The sequence below is a fragment of the Agelaius phoeniceus genome, chromosome 5 (genome assembly GCF_051311805.1).
Source record: "Agelaius phoeniceus isolate bAgePho1 chromosome 5, bAgePho1.hap1, whole genome shotgun sequence".
NCBI lineage: Eukaryota > Metazoa > Chordata > Aves > Passeriformes > Icteridae > Agelaius > Agelaius phoeniceus.
The window spans coordinates 64,634,207-64,653,780 of record NC_135269.1 but is presented as its reverse complement, the minus strand read 5'-3'; the positions used below and the strand labels follow the sequence as shown (position 1 = coordinate 64,653,780).

General features: G+C 36.5%; 1 protein-coding gene across 2 annotated transcripts in view; it reads left to right on the top strand.

The window, feature by feature from the left end:
- The window catches only part of SEMA3A (semaphorin 3A), a 165,315-nt gene that overhangs the window by 78,104 nt on the left and 67,637 nt on the right, over positions 1-19,574 (top strand). The gene's annotated exons all lie outside the window — the stretch shown is intronic.

Genomic DNA, 19,574 nt, shown 5'->3' with positions numbered 1-19,574 from the left:
CCTGACTCAGATGAAAGACATGCCTCTGGCTCGTTCATGCCTCTGTGGACTTGGAGTAAATTAGTTTATTTCCTAAGTAACTCATTTCGTTGGAAAAGGGTGAGTAACTTTGCAACATTTCTTGGGAACTCAAGGAAAGACTAGTTAATGCCTGCTTTTTCTTTCTCTTCAGCTTCTGTGTTACTTGCTGTAGACAATTCACATATGGTTATTTTTATTTTTTTCCCCGAAAAAAGCTTTATTTGTGAAAATATTTTTTTTCTGTAACTCAGTGAGTCAGAAAATGTGAGAAACATTTGGATGAAGAAAACAGTCACCATTGGAAAACTTAGCTAAAAAGAAGTATTGTGCAGAATAAATAAATGTTATCATGATGAATTCACGCCTGTTAGAATTGGTGATGAGTTGCTATGTCATCTAATCTATTTTAATTTGTGTACATTTGCAGTCATCTACAAGTCTGGACTGTCTTCTCACCTGTAGTGATAGAAATCACAACTAGTGATTCTTGCAGAGCAGCATTAATTTACATCTTAATTATTTCAGTTTCAAGTATTGCACTGCTAATCGTAATTGTACACATTGTCCATCCCCAAGCAATTTCCTATTTGGAACTCGTATCAGCTAGGTCCAGAAGAACTGTCTGTATGATTCTATATGGTTTAGTTAACAAATGCTTCCTGATTTGTAAAAATCTATGGATTCCTCCAAGTTGCAACATGGTCAAACTCAGATATATTATTAAATGTTTGCAAGTACGTAATCAGATGAGAACACAATACTCTCCATTAATGAAATATGATCCATAATGAATCTTGCATGGGAGTGCTAATAACTACCTTTAGGTTAAAGTGCTCAGATGTCACAGTATAACAAAATCTGTCTTAGATGTGTATCATTATGGCAAGTAATTAAAGGTTACTTAGCTGTTAAATGGTTACCTTGGAGGAATCCTTCAGTAACATGGCTTCAAGCATTCCTTCACAGTGAAATTAATTAAGTAAATTAAATATCAGCCTTGCAGTAATTATTATATGTGCAGAATATCAGGCATATAAATGTATAATATTATTGGTCAGAAGACTTGAAGATGTATCCATTTGCTATTAAGCATAAAACAATTTTGGTTGTTCTTACATGTAGAATAAAGCTGATGCATGTTAAAAAGAACAGTGACAAGACTGATGAGGAGAAATGGAATGTCAAAATTATCACAGTGATGCTCCATGTACTGCATAAGTGCAAAGCTCAAGTAGCAGCATTCTGATTAGAGAAGTATTAAAATTCATTTGGTCTTTTTCACACCTCTGCTGCTACATGGAGTTAAAACCTGGTACCAAATGACTTGAGTTTTGCTAACAGCTCAGTCTGACTCATCAGGAGGATGCTTTCAGGGATTACTAACTTGCTGCCTTCTTCTGTATTTAATATAAACCACACCAGAAAAGTTGAGCAAGCAGCTTGATGTGGATATAAACATTTTTTGTCACCTCTTAAAGCAGAAATATGACATGGACCACATCAGTGACAGATTTTGACTTTAAAAAAATAATTTCTTAGTATTATGTAAACTGGCAGTGACAAATACAAATAAAGCAGTACATTCTGTTTTTTATTCTTTGTTTAAAGGGAAACAATCCTCTAGATAAATAGATCCTTCATCTGAGACCTTTTCATATGTAAGCAAGAGGATGTAAAGTTCAGATCTCTGCTGTCCTCCTGAAACACTGGCTTTGCTCCAGGCGATGACATTATTAACATACCTTAAGTTTACTCTTTAAATGTTTTGCTTAAGTATGTCTTCTGTTGAAACAGAAAAGAAATAAAAAAAGAAATATGTGTTGTGCTACAGAGAACTTTACTCACAACAGCTCATAAAGTATTAGCAGCAGGAAAGGAAACATGAAGAATTTGTGATAGAAATGTGGGGATTTTTTCATGTTCTGATCTTTTTGGTTTTTTATGCCAGTGAGATAATTAAAAGGCACCTTCTTATCGGTGATATGGAAAACTGCTGCACATTTTGGTGGAGGATGACAACAGTGTTAGGGGTTCTTCTCCAGTTCTCAGGCTTCTCCCCAGGGCAAGTTGTTTGGCCTTAATGGGTTTTGCTCTCTGCAATTCAGATTTCTTAAAAGTTGAAGCTTCAGTCATTGTCATGTGAAAATGGTCTTGTGTCCCCGGGCCAAAAAGAGTCCCCAGAGAAGGTAACTAGAGGTGGTGGAACTATTTACCCTCCTGATAATCTTTAGATGCCCCTCTGCACACTTATGGGCCAAGCCTACATTAAGTTATCATATGTAGGAGTGAATAGAAGGTCACACTCAGATTCTCATAGAATTGGTCAGTTCTCTGTGCTGTAGCTTCTCAGATAATACAGAGTTTTACCTCTAAGGGACAGTAAAATATACTGATTGATTCAGCCTGGTTCCAAACTTGGAGACAGTTTTTGAAGGAGGATTAGAAAACAGTGTCAGAGAGGAGGGGAATTAGAAAACAAACAGTGTAAGAGAGGAAGATTATCTTCCAGTGAGATCTTTTTCCCTGAAGTTTGAGGGTGGATTTTTTGTTTGTTTTTTGGTTGTTTTGTTGGGTTTTTTTTTAATTACGAACCAGTAAGTGTGTAATCAGAAAAACAAATGGCATTGATTACTTTTTCAAAGCCATGACTCTGATCATTTCATCTATACTTCCAGCTTGTTTGAAATATGGAACCAGCATAAAACCTGAAAGCATTTGCCATTTGTATAAATCAAGATTACTCGGTGTAGCCAGTGTTTATTTACAAGCTTGCAAAGGGTTTCATAAGGGATATTTGTGCACCTACAATACAAACCATGTGTCAAACAGCAGAAAACTGCAGAGCAATAGCACTGGGTTTTTCCCCTTATTTAATCCAAGTTTCTTTTTTTTTTTGGCTAAGCATCAATGGTCATGAAGGTGATATATCAACAATAGTCATGGTGGCACATTTAATCTAATTATAGCTGGTTGATGTTCTTAACTTCATTTACTCTGAATAACAATTTATTTTATACCATTTAAATAAACCTTTCTGTTTAAGCATTTCATCATCTGTTGTTATGAGAAACAGGGATCTCATTTCAGTATTTAAGTGTGGGAGTAATGAAAAAGTAAGTCTTCATCAACTTACTGTTTCTGTACCAAGGGTCTTTGTCTGGAATACTTACTGAAGAACAAATCCCTTGAAAACTGTAGAGTATAGTCCAGACCATTAACTTTGATTCCTAACTAAAAATCTGTGAAAGTTACACTGAATTTGGAATATGGAAAGATTTGGCATCATTTATCATAAAATGGTTTGGGTTGGAAGGGGTCTTAAATATCATCTGGTTCCAACTCCCAAGCCATGGCACCTTCCATTGGACCAAGTTACTCAGATTCCCATTCAACCTGGCCTGGAAAGGAAATTACTGCTATTTTACATAGAAAAAGGCCGTATTATTCCAACAGGTATAATATAATAGTCAGTGATTCAGACTCAAGTACAAGATTTAGGTATTCTCTTGAAGACTGGTGAGGATAAATGGAAAATTAATGGGTAAAGTTGACTTTGTTTAACCTCAGTCAAGAAGGGAAACTAAAAAATGAGGGTTTGAACAATGAAGTGGAAGCTTTGATAGTGAAAGAGCTCTCTGCATGACTTTAGCCTTGTCCATAAGGAAACTTGTGAATGTCTCATGAATTCAGTATAAATCCCTGCACAGGCATTCTCATTTCAGTTAAAGTAGCATTTCAGATCTGGTCTTAGCTGCCTGAAAGTAGCTGAAAATAAGCTGCTCTTAAACTGAGCTCACTGTGGCACAGAGTGCATGTGTTTACTGGAATCTCATTACATTCAAACATAGGGATACAAGTCTGCAGATTAGTGCTTGCCCTGAAAAGGCTGTTTAGCCTTTCAAAGGATTTTGCAGGAAAGCAAGCTGGAATACAAGCCCTTTCTGCTTGTCATTTGTAGGTTTGTGGATTTAGCTTTTATTTCTTTGTGCAAATGTGTTTTCATACAGACAGTGAAAAGCCATGACCCTCTGTAAAAAGGATTACCTCGAAGGGAGATAGTAAGACTACAGTGTAAAGGATGGTTAATGCAGAAATGCTAAATCTTGCTGTACAAAGATTATAGCACAATAAATTTTTTAACTCAAGGTACTTTCCTGACATTATAAAAACAGTCACATATCAGAATCACAAAATAAAAGTCTTCAAGAGAGGGCTAAAAGAAAATAAAGGAAAATATCTGCTATTTTTTTTGGTAAAAAGATGATACAGAATCCCTTAAAATGTGTTTTCTTTTAGCTGACATTGTAGCAAGTAGTTTAGATAACATTTAATGACTTCGATATTATTTTTACAATCAGTGTATTTCATGGGGTATTAAAGATAATAAATAAGGAAATACTTTAAAACAGATAATAGAAGAACATAAAGAAAGCTGAAGGTTTCAGTTGCTTACAAGAAGCCTGGCATCAATGACCCACTGCCACATGACCCATTTGAAGAAGAGGAATCAAATCCCAGTGCAGAATTATTTCTTTGGTGGAAAAGTTCCCAAAAAGAAGATGGGTGTTTTTTAAACTTATACCTAGAAGTTTTTTCTTTTTTTGTTTGTCCGAGTAGTAAGCAGTATGGTCAGAAAAAAATCCTGAATTAACCCTTCCAAAACTTCCTGAAGAGATGAAAGCAATATACTTTGGGGCAAATTAGGATCTCAATTACTTCAAGACTTAAACTGGAGCAGTAGTTAAATAACTGTGGTGAGTTGCCCAAGCCTTCCTACCTTCTTTTTTCTCTTTTGGCACTGCTGCTTCTAAATCACTTGGTCTCCTACAGGCTCACAAGACTAAAGTAAGTTTCCAAAAAAAGGGTGTGATAAACTGCAACAGCAGCTACAACTGCGCCCAAAGTCTTTACCTAAAAATCAGAAATTATGTTGTAGTAGAAGCCAGTTTATTGAACAGAGGGAAAAAAAATGGTTGGATTTGAAGGTTTATGCTTAATGTAAGGAGGATTTTAAATGTAGTAGCTATCTGGTAAAAGGTGAGATGAGATCTAACAAAAAACATAAATAGCTACTACTCACATTGCATAGGTGAATGAATGAAACTGAATTTATTGCAATAGCTAAAATATCTGATTATTTCATTAAAAAGAGATTGTAATATTTTTTCCAAGATACTTTGGTGAACAATTGGAAACCATGAATATGAAACTTGCATATTTACTTCTAAAGTTCCTTTTAAAGCTGAATCTCTGATGCACTTTCATCACTGACTACTTTTTGTTTTCTGTAGAGCTAGCATTAGGCTTTATCTGCTAATGTCAAATTAGAGCATTAATTACCTCTGCAGTTGTGTCCAGTAAGTTGCTTTTATATAAAGCAGTCTCAAGAGCTCATTCAGAAGGAAATTTGAGTGAATTATTTCAATGTTTTTGGGGAGATTGCTCACATGTGTGGAGTAAAACTCATACTGACAATTTTCAGTGTTTAGATGCTTCAAAAGAACAGTTTAGTTTTGAGTTTTATAGGCTCTCCATTGGCAGCATCACAGGCAGGACACTGAACAGCAAAAGGAGAGGGATTTGGGGTTGCTTAAGGTGCCAGAGAACACAGGTCATGAAATGGAGGGAAAAAGACAGAAAAATGAATAGATGGCAGCAGGGAACTATGCTGAAGGATTGAAGGTTGTTTCAGATTTTGCTCTTTCCTGATGCTAAGGCAATTTATTCCCTACAGATTTAGATTACAGCTTATTTTACAGAGTAGAAATCATTTTACCTGATTTAATTCACCTGAAACATACTCAGTTCATCCAGCCTTATCCTTAGGCAATGTAGAGAATTCTCCATCTTCAGAAATAGTGTTTATCCATCACATCTACCATAGCACCTGAGATGTTAATGAAATTAAAATAATAAAATAAAATGAGTCAGGCACTCAGAAGCAGTGCATTGCAGAAGATTTCCTGAATATTGATTTATATTTCTCTGAACTAGAAAGAATAAAATTATACATATTGAATCCAAGATGGGAAATCAGGAAGCAGTATGAAATTTCAGTTACAATTTAATTGTGCAATACTTGAGGCAAATTATTGTCCATCTTAAAACAATCCACACCAGCCACCTGAAGACAACATGGACTTAGGTATTCTGTAAAACTTAGGTTTTAAGGTTCACACTCTTGGCATGTAAATTTAAAAATAGAAGTCTTTGGAGTTCTTCCATAGACATTTTCACCAAAGACAGTTGATCAAATCCTCATGCTGAATATTGTATAAATAGCTGAGAACTAATGTGATGGTGAGGTAGATAGCAGTCTAAAGGTGAGAATGCAGCAGAAAGAAGAAAGCATATGGCCATTGTAAGAAAGCCTGGTCTGTTTTGCATCCTGTTACTGTTCCTTCATTTTCCGTTTGCAACTTGCAGTTATTAATTTTCTACCAGTAATCTTTACTTTAGCTGCTCTGTAAGCGAGTATCCTCATCATAGTGCAATTTGGAATAAATGAGTTTTTAACTTCTTATATTGGTTAAGAAGATTAACTGTGCAGAATTTAAAACCTGTGACCAAAATTTGATGAGACGACTTAAAATGAATGACGTTTGAGATAGAAAGAGGCTTCTGAATACCAACAGACAAAATCCAGACAGCAGGAAAATAAGGTTAAAACAGTCTATCTGAAGCCATTTCACAAAAAAAAAAAAAAAAAGAGAGGAAATGTGTGACATATGGTATCGAGTGAGGCACTTGAAGTTGAGTCTAAAAATGTTTAAAAAGACAGCTGTTAGTTTGCATGATTAAAAAGGGGAAAGGAAGGATATTATGATACATCAAGAAGTAAGGAAGTTATGAAACCAGAGGTGGACTGGTTGGATGTTTGTTTGCTTTTCTTATCCAGTGGTTTCTAATGTTTTTATTAAATTTATCTTCAAATTCACCCTCCACCTCTATCTTCCGTTCTGTTTCTCCCAGTGACATCAGTGCTGGCTAGTAACACAAAAACTGGGTGGATCCTTGAACCCTGAAACCAAATCAAAGAACAGTTTAGGGAAAGAGATAATTACATATCAGCTCTTCTTCCCTACAATATGTTTCAATAGATTAGATTATTTTAATAAGCTTTGGAAGTGATGGTAACATTTAGAATAATATTGTCACATGAATCTCAACTGTCTGCATATGAGTGATAGAAGTCAGTGAAAAAAAAACCAAATTTGTCTCTATGAAATATTGTTGTATGCATTTTCTGATCTTTATTCTAAACTAAATAACTTATTTATTTTAAATATTTGTTTATATGATAGATTGGTTAATTAAGGTGCTTTAGAGCAGGAAATCTGTGAGAGGGATCTTTTGCTTCCGCTGCTACTTTTTGTAAAACTCCAGTGAATAGAAAGCAAGTGGCAATTTGCATATGGCAATTTGTCCATGCATGGGGAACCCAACAGAGATATTCCTTGGGAATCACAGGGAGACTAAAGGCTAACTGTGCACAAAAGCTGATGCACTCTCCCCATCACAAGTGATCCTTACCAATTTTACTTGGCACGTTGTGCATAGCTTTGCATGTGCTGAGTAAGCTCTGTCGCCATTCGCTTGACTGGGATTTGAGGCAGGACTTTATGCTTTTGTTTATGGCACTGGGCAAGGCTCAGGAACTAGAACATTAGCTTTTTGCTTTGGCATAGATTTCCTGGCTAAATTACCTAATTTCTCTCTGCCTCATTTCATAAGAACAGTCCAATCTGTTCAGACCAAAGGCTCATTTAGCCCAGGACCTTGGTTCTCACCGGGTCCCATAATGAGTGTCAGCGGAGGAGAATGAGCGGCGAGCAGGCAGCAGTGATATCGTCTCCCAGGCTCCAGCACTGCTTGTTCAGGGATTTCCTGAACCAGGGGTGGAATCTCTGTGTTTAATGCTTTTCAATGACTTGGTTTTGATAAATTAGTACTGGCATTTCTTGAGCTCGTATATCTTTTAAGTATCCACGGCATCTCAAGTCCTACAAATTGCAACATGGGAGGAACATCCCTTTATTTTATTTTAAACCTTTTGCCTGCCAGTTTCTCATTTGGAAAAAAAAAAAAAAAAAACCAAAACTGAGAATACTCTTCTTTTCTTCTTATTTCCTTCAATGGGTATGTTTTCTGAGTTAGAGGACTGTAACTTCATGCAGTATTGAAAAGGCAGGAGTGCCATGCTTTTAAAGAGGCATAAAGACACAGTTGGTTTTGTTCTTTATTTCATTCCTGAAAATTCTGTACGAGAAATTTGCTTTTTCTGACTGTTACCAGGCATTGACATAATTCATGAAAAAAGAAAAAAAAATAACATGACTTTAGGCCTTGAATTTGATCTATTAAATATGTACTGTACTAGTGTTTCTAGAATTGCTTTCTGTGAAAAGATACAGAAGGAAACCATGAACACAGCTTTGCATAAAGTGCACAAGTTGTTCTGGTCTATTTTAGCTGAATAGAAACACTGAAACATGAGAAGACAGTGCCCTGGACTAAATGGCTTTTGGGGAAGAAGATGCTTGGTTATTGATATGAGAATAAAATGCCAATCTTGTGATTTAACTTCTCTGCTACCGCTAACACCTCCTGAAACAGGAAGACAGCTGGGCTATTATATTTCAAATTCTATTTGTGTTAATTTTAATGCCTTCATACAAAAGGAGGGGAAAGGGGAAAGATGCACTTCATTCCCACATGTTTTCTGTGCATCTCTAAATGAACAGTGTGACCCCAGTGAGCCTTTTTGGCCTTGTGAGATTGTCTTACAAGGGATCTCCAGCACCTTCCAGTTTTTTGGTCACTTTTCCTACAAGGCCATATCTTCTTCCCCTTCAAGGGACTTCCACTTCAGGAACCATTTATGGTTGAAAAAGTTTCAAAAACTGTCTCCTATTTCTCAGGGGCCTGTAATCAGTGTTCAAATCTGAGGTAAACAAAGTTTTGTCTCTAAAGAGAAGATAAGCTCAGCAGAGTTCAGAAGGGGCCTCAAACAGCACAAACACCTTCTCCTGTTGAAATGTTTAAATGTTTACATCCAAGGTGATAGAAAACTGAGCAGCATTATCTTGCAGATGGTCTGAGAAGACTTTATTTAATAAATACCAAGGCATGTGTTTTTTACCTACCAATTAGGTTCAAAATTTCCAGATCCAAGGCTAAGATAAAGCAAGGAAAGTCTTGTTGTAAAACTAAGACAAGAAGCAACCCAATCATTCAAAAGTTATACCTATGTTGTGGATATGCAGAAAACATATGGATCATTCTGATAGTTGTTCTTCTTGATAATCTCCAAACTCCAAAGCTGACTTTGTTCTTTAATTCTGTTGTCTTTCACTGGGGTTGCACAAGCATTGCTGGGGAGAGAACCCAGATCATTGTCTAAAGGTGCCTTTGCTCATGAATAGCAAATTAAAAGGGTAATTTGGCACAGCAGGTGAGACGATTAATATTTCAGGTCTTATGATTTTTGTTTGTAGATATATGTGTTTGTGTGTAATTACACATTTCAAGGATGAAGAGCTAAATGCAGTTAAACATTTCCCATTTATCTAAATAAATGCAAATTGAACTTGCATTGTAGAACAAATAATTTATAGGGATTAAGAACACATATGATTTTTCTTCTCAGTGTTTATTGCCATTATGTTAATGATGACAAAAAGCAGAAGGGTGGTGGTACAGATGCAGGTTTAGGAATCATATATTCATCAGTTCAAACCTTTTAAATTGATGGAGAACAACTGTTTTAATTCATACTAATTTGGAAGGATTTTCCATGACCTCGAGTTAACATGTAAACATGGCAAGGGATATGAGAAAGAGTCCTCTGGTGTTCACTAACTTGAAGGGAATCTTGCTGTGACTTCTCCATGCTGAAGCTCTGAGAACAGGGTCAGAGAAGATACCCATGAAAGTCTCAGGGACCACAGCCCATCTGGAATGGCACCAGTCTGTGGTGTTTAGTGCTGTGGTGGTTAACCCTGTGCAGAGCACAGGTCCTGCATAACTCAGTTCATGACCACGACCACTCCTCACCGTGTCTGGGATATGGTGGGGAGGGGGTGAAAAATGAAGTAATCAGAGTGCCAGCTTTCTTTGTCAGGAAAAAACCAAAAAAGCAACCAGCCCAAAAAAACCCCAGTTCATGTCAGTGAATGTTTGTCAGTTTGTTTTAACCAACAAAATCAATCTGTATTATGCTGTGTTAAACCATACTAAAGTATGCTGTACTACACAACACCATACTATATAATTGGCAGGATTTGGAGCCAAAGTTCTGTTAAATGAAAGGCTGCATATCTTCTTCAAAAATACAAATACCAGTAATTGGTTTTCCTGGTTGGATGCTGATTAGCCCTGCTGACACTGTGCAGTCCTATTTATGAACATACATACATAGACATACCAGACGAGTGTTTCAAATATTCTTGCCAGTGTCACTGACTCTCTCCCCTTCTGGGGACTTCTGGGTGCTAGAAAAGCAGGAAAGATAGTGAATAAAGAAGTGAATTTTAATGTACTTTTTTCAGTCACCCTGAATCAAAACCACTTAAATCCATCTGTTACTGTGTCAGTGAAGTTTTTGTTGCACTGGGAAAAGAATATCAAACATTCTTCACTTTTTTAATAAACCCCCCTCAACCAGTATGAGAAATGCATTGCTCTTAGACACAGAGCCATGAGGAATAATTGCAACTTGTCACAGAGAGAGGTTATAATTATGTCTACTGTTAGTTATGTCTCCATGCGCACAATAGAAGTTACCTTTTCAAATGCATTGTTCTCTAATGCAATACCAGTTATTAAAATTTGACGATATTATTACTTGCTAATGAAGAAAAATGAAATGAGGCTGCAGAAAGTCTGGGTGCTGTAACACTGAAAGCACGTGGAGGGAACAAAGAGGAAAGAGAAGTGCTTATTGCAGAGATTTCAGATCTAAGCTTTGCCTCAGGAAAAGCAAAATTGCCCAAAGGGTCAGAATTTCAGCTTCTGTATTTCAGACTTTGTTTATGTCTTTTAAAAAATCTGAATATGTGTCAAACACTGGTCTAGTTCTGACACTTCATAGGCACCTCTGCATGAAATGCTGCAAATCAATTGCAGTATATTAGAGACAAAAACAAAGCTTAATAGTTGTTGCAGTGGTTGCTGTGATGTACTTTTCTGCCCCTTTGTTACTGGCACAAGTTCTCTGAAAGTATGCTCATAAGGTCTTATTTTAGGGAGAAAGAATTAATTGTATTCTTCTAGCCTTATTCCTTATTCTGTCATTCATTTACAGTCAGAGTTTTGAAGCCTTTAATTTAGGTCATGTGTTCATATTAGAGACTTCTTCCTGGGAATTAAAAGGCAGATAGGATAAAAAGCAGTGCAGACATATGCCTTCATTTTCAGGAGTGACTAACAGCTCCAAGTATCAGAATTTTAAATTGCCCAAGAAAGTATTTGCTGAAAATCAGAGCCCTTGAGCAAGTTTTAAATTGGGTGCCCAACTTGTGAGTGTGCAAAATCACTTGGGAAATAAGAAAATCTTGGCCATATGCTTATATGTTAACACCACTTGACTAAGTCCTTTCTGTATGTTGCTTCCCTAATTTGCAGTTGGTTTTGTGTTGTAAATAAGATATCCTTGACTCAGACCTGAAAGTTCCCCAGGAAAACTAAAGAACCTTCTCTTGTTAAACAGCACCCTAATTACAGAAGCAATTTTACAAACAATCCCCTGGGGGAAACATTTTTGTTCTCATCAGGAAGGCTCTTGAATAAAATAACACCTTTGCTAACTTCATTTATTTACAACAGGACACAAGACTGAGGCTGGGTTAGATTTATTGCCATTACATCACTGATGCTCAGTAATTCATAAAACATTGGGTCTAGGAGTCAGCACTGCTGTTATTTCCTCTGATACCTGACCTCACCACAGTCTAATAACATACAGGAAATCCAGAAGACAAAGGAGGAAAGAAGTGGTCTTGAATGCTAAAAATAACCATAGAAAACTTGTACAATCATGTAATAGAGTATGGCCCAATAATTTATTTAACATAATAGTAGAATCTGCTAAAGCAATTAGAATCTGTTCCAAATGTTTCTAATGGAAAATATGCTAGGGGTAAGAATAAGCTCACTTAAAGAATGGATACTTTTAGGTTATGTAGTTCAATTATGTGTACTGGTTTTAGGTTTGTATATCTTATTTCTTACATATGCAGACCACTTAACAACTTGACTAGAACAGACAGTCATTGTATGGTGGTTATATTTCCAGAGGTCATCCTATATGAGCCAGACAGTCATCTTAGGTGATGTATTACACTTGACAACCCAGAAAGTTGCAATACAAAGGCATTTTAATTCTCAGTGTCCTCTGAGAATTATTCAATATCCTTGATGGTATCTAGTGTCTGGTATGCCACTGGGATGACATTTTTGGTGTCTTTACTAATCAGTCAAGGTTAACATCTCATTCATGTTAACTGTGTGTTTGGTTTGTTTTGAGTTGTTTTCTTCTTTCTAATCACTCTATACTTGCAGGAATTTCTAAAGCAATACATAGTGTAATGACACTACAATGAAACTCATCTCTGCCCATTTATTTGCTGTAGAATTAGAACACATTATCCAAAATAGGCAGAAATTTAAAATTGGTGCAAATACATAAATGACATCATCAGGGAAAAACAAAACCAAACCCAAAAAGCAGTTGCATGAAAGTCAGGTAAATCTGGTGAATTTAGTTTGTGAAATATTGCAACAGCAAGTTCACAAACATACGTATCTTCTCTGAACAGCTGCTCGGTTTGACTGTGCCTGCCCTCCCTTTTATTTACATATGTTGCACAGTGATTTGAAAGTGGCTATTATTCATATAAATACCAATATTAGTATGCAGACTGGTATGCTCAGGTGTGAACAAGTCTTCACCATTTGACATTGACACTTGGTTTCTCTCCCAATCGGAAGCAGAAGCACTTACTGATCATGAGCTAGGAATAATGAATAGATTGAACCAGCTGTTCCTCAACAGCCCAGTTGGCTGTTTTCCCTTTCATTAAATTCATTGGATTATAATTAGATAGATAGATGGATAGGTGATTAATAGATAGATAGATAGATAGATAGATAGATAGATAGATAGATAGATAGAAAGTAAACATTCCCCTTTTTGGAAAGGTGTATGGTAAATTAATAAATATTGATAGATTTAATTTCAGAAGAAAGCAGAGTAGTGTGGGGAGTTTGATAATTGACTGAAAGACACTTATTGAGAGGGTGAGTTGTCCAAATTCAGTCTAGCGAGTCAGGTTTTCAAAACTTGTTCTTCCCAGAATTGTCAATGGACAATTTTAAGCATCTAAGGCTTAAAAAGCAATAGGCATTTTAAAGCATCTTCTGAAGATGCTAGGAAAATTTTCCAGTAGAAGTGATGTATAGGGATAAAAGAAGAAACAGAAACCTGTTTTTCTTTCATTAACCTACAGAAATGAAGCATGGAGCTGGTCATCATCACAATAGCTCTTTTGTTTTAATTTCAAAAGTAAGATTTTCAGGCACCAAAATGACAGTGAATATCTACAAGTATAGATCAAAGAATATCTCTTGAGTCTGAAGAAGAGGACACAGATTAATGCAGGGACTTTGAGAGGTCTCGGAATGATCAGGGAACTGAGCAAACTGCCTGTGGGAGGCACGGAGAGCTGGGCAGATCTTCATAGCTCATGATCAGTTTTGCAGGTGAATACTCCTCAACAAAGTTCCTTCTCTGTGCCCTTTAGCACAGTACAGCACAGCCATCCCAGGAAGTTTCAGTTCCAGGTCCTACAGAAGCTGGAGTCTTTTCTTTGGGAACACCATTTCCCTAAAGATCTGTCACTGAGAGTGATTTCCCATAGGATTTTAAAACTGATTTTCATAATTCAATTCCATTAAGCCTCAGGTTGGAAAAACAAAATGTAATAAAGGTGTTGCAGAACCCAGTGTCCTCCAGATGTTGCAGGTAAAACCCTATAGCACATGGAGCCTTAAAACTAAAAGTCAGAAGCCCACTGTGTGCACTTCTTTTTTTTTTTTCTTTTTTTCTTTTTTCTTTTTTTTCTTCTAATAATTAATGATTTAAAGCAATTGCATTATTATTTCAATCACTTTTCACCTATTTCCCTAATGGTTACCACTTGCCTCAACATTTACATTTGTTTTAATATTTTTATTTTTTGCATAATTTCTCACATTATATTTATTTGCACTTGAACTTTTTTAAAAATAAAGCATTCCATGGGGATAAATTTAATAAAAGTTTCTCATTAAAAGTTCTGTAACAGCATGATTCCCAAACCTGAAACCAAAGTCCTCATATTTAACAGTTTTCATGACTCAATAGATTAAGTGTGAAATAGGAAATATAATAACAATAACAACATAGCCATATCCTGCACAGTTGTTTCACTTAAAATTATTCTTGAAAAGTAACATAATTCATAAATAAATCAATTCTCACAGAGTGAAATTTGCTCAAAAGGCCCTCTGAAATAGCCTTGATGTAGTTACTTAATGTGTGCACAGAAAGTTGTATGGGCAAGAGGTGAATCAAAAAATCACTGGTATTAATATTTTGGAAGGCAGGAGAAAAAAAGAAAAAAAAAGGGGCAAAAAAAACCCCAAAGATCAAAATCATCAAATTCCTGTTTTGTAAAAGTCTCTAAGATGTCTCTAATCAGCTGCCTCTGCAGTGTTCATTTCAGAAACATTCTTAGCTCAGACCTAACTTCATATGAAGGTTCCTCTGTGGTCAATGATGAGATCTCGCCCTTGGGAGCTGCAGTTCTGAGCTGCTCTGACTCCTCCTTCAGAGGGACCTGTAGCCTTCTGCTGTGACAGGGCAGCAAATTCAGCCACCTCAACTAATCCTCTGTGTAGAGAGGAGAAATCCAAACCTTAACAAGTCTGAAAGTTTTTCCCTTGAGCGGGAAGTGGAGCTTTGCCTTTTGAACTTTCCAATACTGAACAATGCAGAGAACAAAATATTTCCATACCAGCAACTTCTTACTCAGTTAAGAGACATTGCCACTGGCTTTAAAGTCCTTCATTGCACAATGGATGCATTGTTGTGCTCCAGGCACTCTGGAAATCATCTGGAGCTATTTTTTTCTGGGGTTTTGGGTCAGGGGTGTTACTTTTGGGGTTTGTCCTTTTTTGTCTTGATCAGTTTGTTTTATAAAATACTTCATCATAGCACAACAGAGTCTGTGTAAATAGCAAGGGGGATGTCAAAATCAAAAATTATCACAGCTATGACCAACTCTATCTTTTTAATTAAAGATTGTGATAGTTCCTAAGGCTCTTGGCACATTGCATGTTTCTGGACCATTCTTTATTCAGCAGCTTCTTGTAGAAATCAGTTAGCCCCTGAAAGATACCCTGGAGATGTGCTCCTTTCTATTTATGGTTTGGGGGTTACAAGAGTAAGGATATGAGTTCATTCCATTGCACTAGGATGGCTGGGAGCTTCACTGCTGTCATTCCATGCCTAATAATTTACACCAGTACTGACTCCATAGTAGCTGTACACAGTCCATCAACAAAGTCTCTTCAGATCATTTACTTTCCCTGTGTCTATTCATTATTGACCAGCAGTGGGTTTTCTGCATTAGGCTCTGCAGTTCTGGGCTGATTTCTGTAATAATTGCCAGAAAAGTTACAGGAAAAAAATCCCCCTGAAATTCAACAGTCAGTGCTGTCCAGACTTTGGATGGTAGGTTAGTGCTTCCTCACTGGCCACACGTTCACCTCCATGGCAGTAGTACTAAACTGGAAAATAAAATCTATATTTACCAATAACAGCTAATTTAAGTTTTCCAGACAGTACTGGATGGGCTAGGTACAGGCAGACATACAAAGAAAAAGTTTAAGAGGTTATCATGCTAGGTATAAATATTATATATATATATATATATCTATATCTATATCTATATATATATATATATATCTGTGTGTGTGTGTGTGTATAAAAAGGTGTAGATTTGTTATGCTTATGTATATATAGCATATATATACATAACTATATATATATATATAATGTTTTATTTGCTTGCTGGCTGACTGAAGCTATTCAATAACAAGATGTGAAATGTCTAGTCAGAGGCAAGGTCTTGTCACCACTCAGTGTCATGATCTGACATATTGTTTCAGTATTTCAGCTGTTTGGAAGCGAGTCTCTGGAGCCTGGAAGTGGCAGATCGTTGGGAATCACAACAATTTTTTCCTTCGTTTCCAGGACTGAACTGTAGCTCTTTTTGGCTAAATCTTGCCATCTATCATACTGTCTGCTACAGGAAAACATATGTTTTAAGGAGCCAGAAGCATTATCTCCTTCCATGCAAGGCATTTACTAGGTGAAACAATTCATGTCATATCATGAGCCAGCAGTCAGTTGCTGTCTTTATGGGTTTGTGGAATTTCAAGACCTAAACAATCTCATTTTCGGTGGTTTTACTATGTATTTTAAAGAAGCATCAATGAGATATAAACTTAGTGTTTAATAACCCATAAAACATGCCACAGCAAAGTTTTAACTACAAGGATCTGTAAAAGAGGTTTGAAGTACATTGCAATATCCTTTTGGGATGCCAATGCAACTAATGAAAGGGTCTAGACAATAAATTGGGCTAATTGCTGAGTTACAAAGGCCTTTCTTTGAATTTTCTTTTCTTTCTTCTTTTTGCATTTCTTAAAACTTTTTCTCCCACCTGGCAATCTTGCTTTGTCATGAATTCCTGTCCTTGATTCTGTAATAGCCCTCATAAAACTTTGCAGCATTGAGCATTTGTTTAATACAGAGGGGGTTTTGCTGTCTATGGCTCAGGCATTTGCTGACTCACTGCAGTACCATTCTTTGTATTCAATTAACTGCAAAACCCAAGAAGCAGCAAAATTACTAACTGATCAGAATTCTTCTGAAATCAGTGTGCATTCTTTCCATCTGACAGCTCTTGTCTGTACTGTATAAAAGAGGGCCACACTCACATAGTCCAAAGACCCCCTAAATCTCTGAGCAGAGCCTTGTTCTTTGCCATCTCCAGGCAGACTGATGAAATTTGGGTGGAAATGTAACCAGTGTGATCAAGTACCTATCACAAATCAGACAAGTGACTAGTGTGATCAAATAGCTATCACAAGTCATATTGCTTCCTAGGCTTTTAAAATGGCAGGTGGCGTGTAGAAAAGAGTTTATTCCTCTGTTGCCTGTATGTTCTGTTGGTTTGTAGATAGAGGTGGATTGATTTCAGCACCCAAAATGCTGTTAGGGCAAGTTGCCCTGTTTGTGACACTTCCTACAGACTTCCTACAGCATGTTTTCAGACCTGCCTGGGGTCTCAGACTAACCATAATACATTTATTTGGCACTTAACAGCGATGTATTTATTGTCATTATTACTCACCCATAAATTTGGAAACTTACAGTACATGTCTGCTCATTGCTTTTTAACTGAAATGTGAAAACACTGTGGGATTTCCCTTTCAGGCCTCTTATTTCAAATGTTTTATTCCACAAACACTAAGAGAAGGGTAGATCATCTCTGATTTAGGTTGACCTGGGTCTCCACTTGTTCTTGCCTTCTGCACACCAATATCAGTAGAGTTACAGTGACATAAACCAGAAGAATACAGTCAAAAATCAGATCCTTCCTACACCAAATCACTTTCCACATCTGTTTCCTATTTGTCTTATAATGACACATGTGATTATTTTGGGAATATATTCTGCTTTAACTGTCATGCCACTGACTCTCTAGCCTTATCAGATATTAATTGGTGTTCAGGTTGAGCAATTACCATCTACTAAGGAGAAATGCCAAGAAAATGTAGATTGATAATAACATTTTTCAATAATAGCTTGTAGCATTAGTGCCATCTTCTATTATTGCAGTTGAGGTTTAGCATTCTCATCAATTTACTACTTTTATTTATTGTGCAAAATCTAGATATGGACCCTACAGTAGAATTCCAGAAATGCTTTTCTGTTTGATTATTTATTCATCTCTGGTTAGAAGGAGCAAAGCCAGAAGACTGGAGAGAAGGAAGGAATGTGTCTGGATTATTAAGAACCAGAAAGAAAGACAACAGGAGAGAGAGAAATGTTAATATTGTGTCAGATATTACAGATACAGGATGACTGTATAAACATAATCAGGCAGGCTACATGTACAAGAACGTGCCTTGGGAGATTTTCTGGGAGCAAACTTCACTCAGCTGTGTCCAACCTTTTTTATCTTACAGTGCAGTAAGCCATAGATGGCTATCCCCCTAACAGTTCATTCTCCCTTCATCTTTTTCTTCAGTGAGTGGAAGGAAGTGTGAAATCCATCTCACGTTCTTTTGAAAATACGTAATAAATACACACAGATACATGCTTGTGTGATGTAATTGAACAAGCCTGTAATAAAATCTGTAGCCTGTGGCTTTACAGAATCATGGATTTGAAATAACACAGTTTGGAAGTGTGTTTGGTCACTAGCCTGGCCCATGCCTGGGTTCAGTATGGATGATCAATACAGGGAAGGCAGGGAGCCAAGGAGGATGCAGCTTCCAAGGTGGAGGTTGATCTCTTCTCTTTGGGGCTCCTTGACTTAATTAGGTGTCTGCAAATTAACCACAGTGCAAGTGGGAAATGGAAATCCCAGGTTTTGCTGAGGTCTTCACAAGTCTTTTGTGAATGTTGAAGACTTCTGTGCACAAAGCATCTATTCTTCTGGTTTTATCCTCAGTGCAAAATGTAAGATAAACCTACTATTCAAATTGATTGGCAGACTTGGTCTCCCTGTTAAAATTAATTAAATGTACTGAAAAGCCCATTGCTTTGGATTTATTTACCTCATTTGAGTTGGTGTTGACTGAGGCCCTTTTTAATCTTGGTTTATATTCCCCTATGATTTGCCCTCAGCCTGTATATTTTAAAAGTGTCATCTTAAGGTGTCAAGTAGTAGTAGTAGTAGTAGTAGTAGTAGTAGTAGTAGTAGTAGTAGTAGTAGTAATAATAATAATAATAATAATAATAATAATAATAATACCTTTCCTGATGTAATTGAAATTGAATTTGAGGATATACTCAGGCTAGGAAAAGCAGAATGTTATGTACTAATCTACAGTGGTGGCGCATTTCAGAAAATAATAGTCAGTAAAACATAGATTTTATCTTTTTTTTAGATAAAAGTTTCAAATTCCTGCTTCTTCAGTTACTGTTACTCAGATGTATTCTCAGTGAAAGCAAAAATAATTCAATAAACACATGAAAATTAATATGAAAATTAATTATATGTGAAGTGCAACAGAAGAGACACAAGCTGTTTATGTGTATTTTTGCCTTTGACCAGCATTCAGCACATACTGATTAGGAGATGGGCACTTTTACCAGGTCCTCACCCAGTGCAATTTGACTTCCCTAAAGCCACAAACTCCACTAAGACTGACATACACTTCACTCTTCTTGAACACAGTTCAAATTAATTCTTAGTTTTCTTTAATGAAATAAT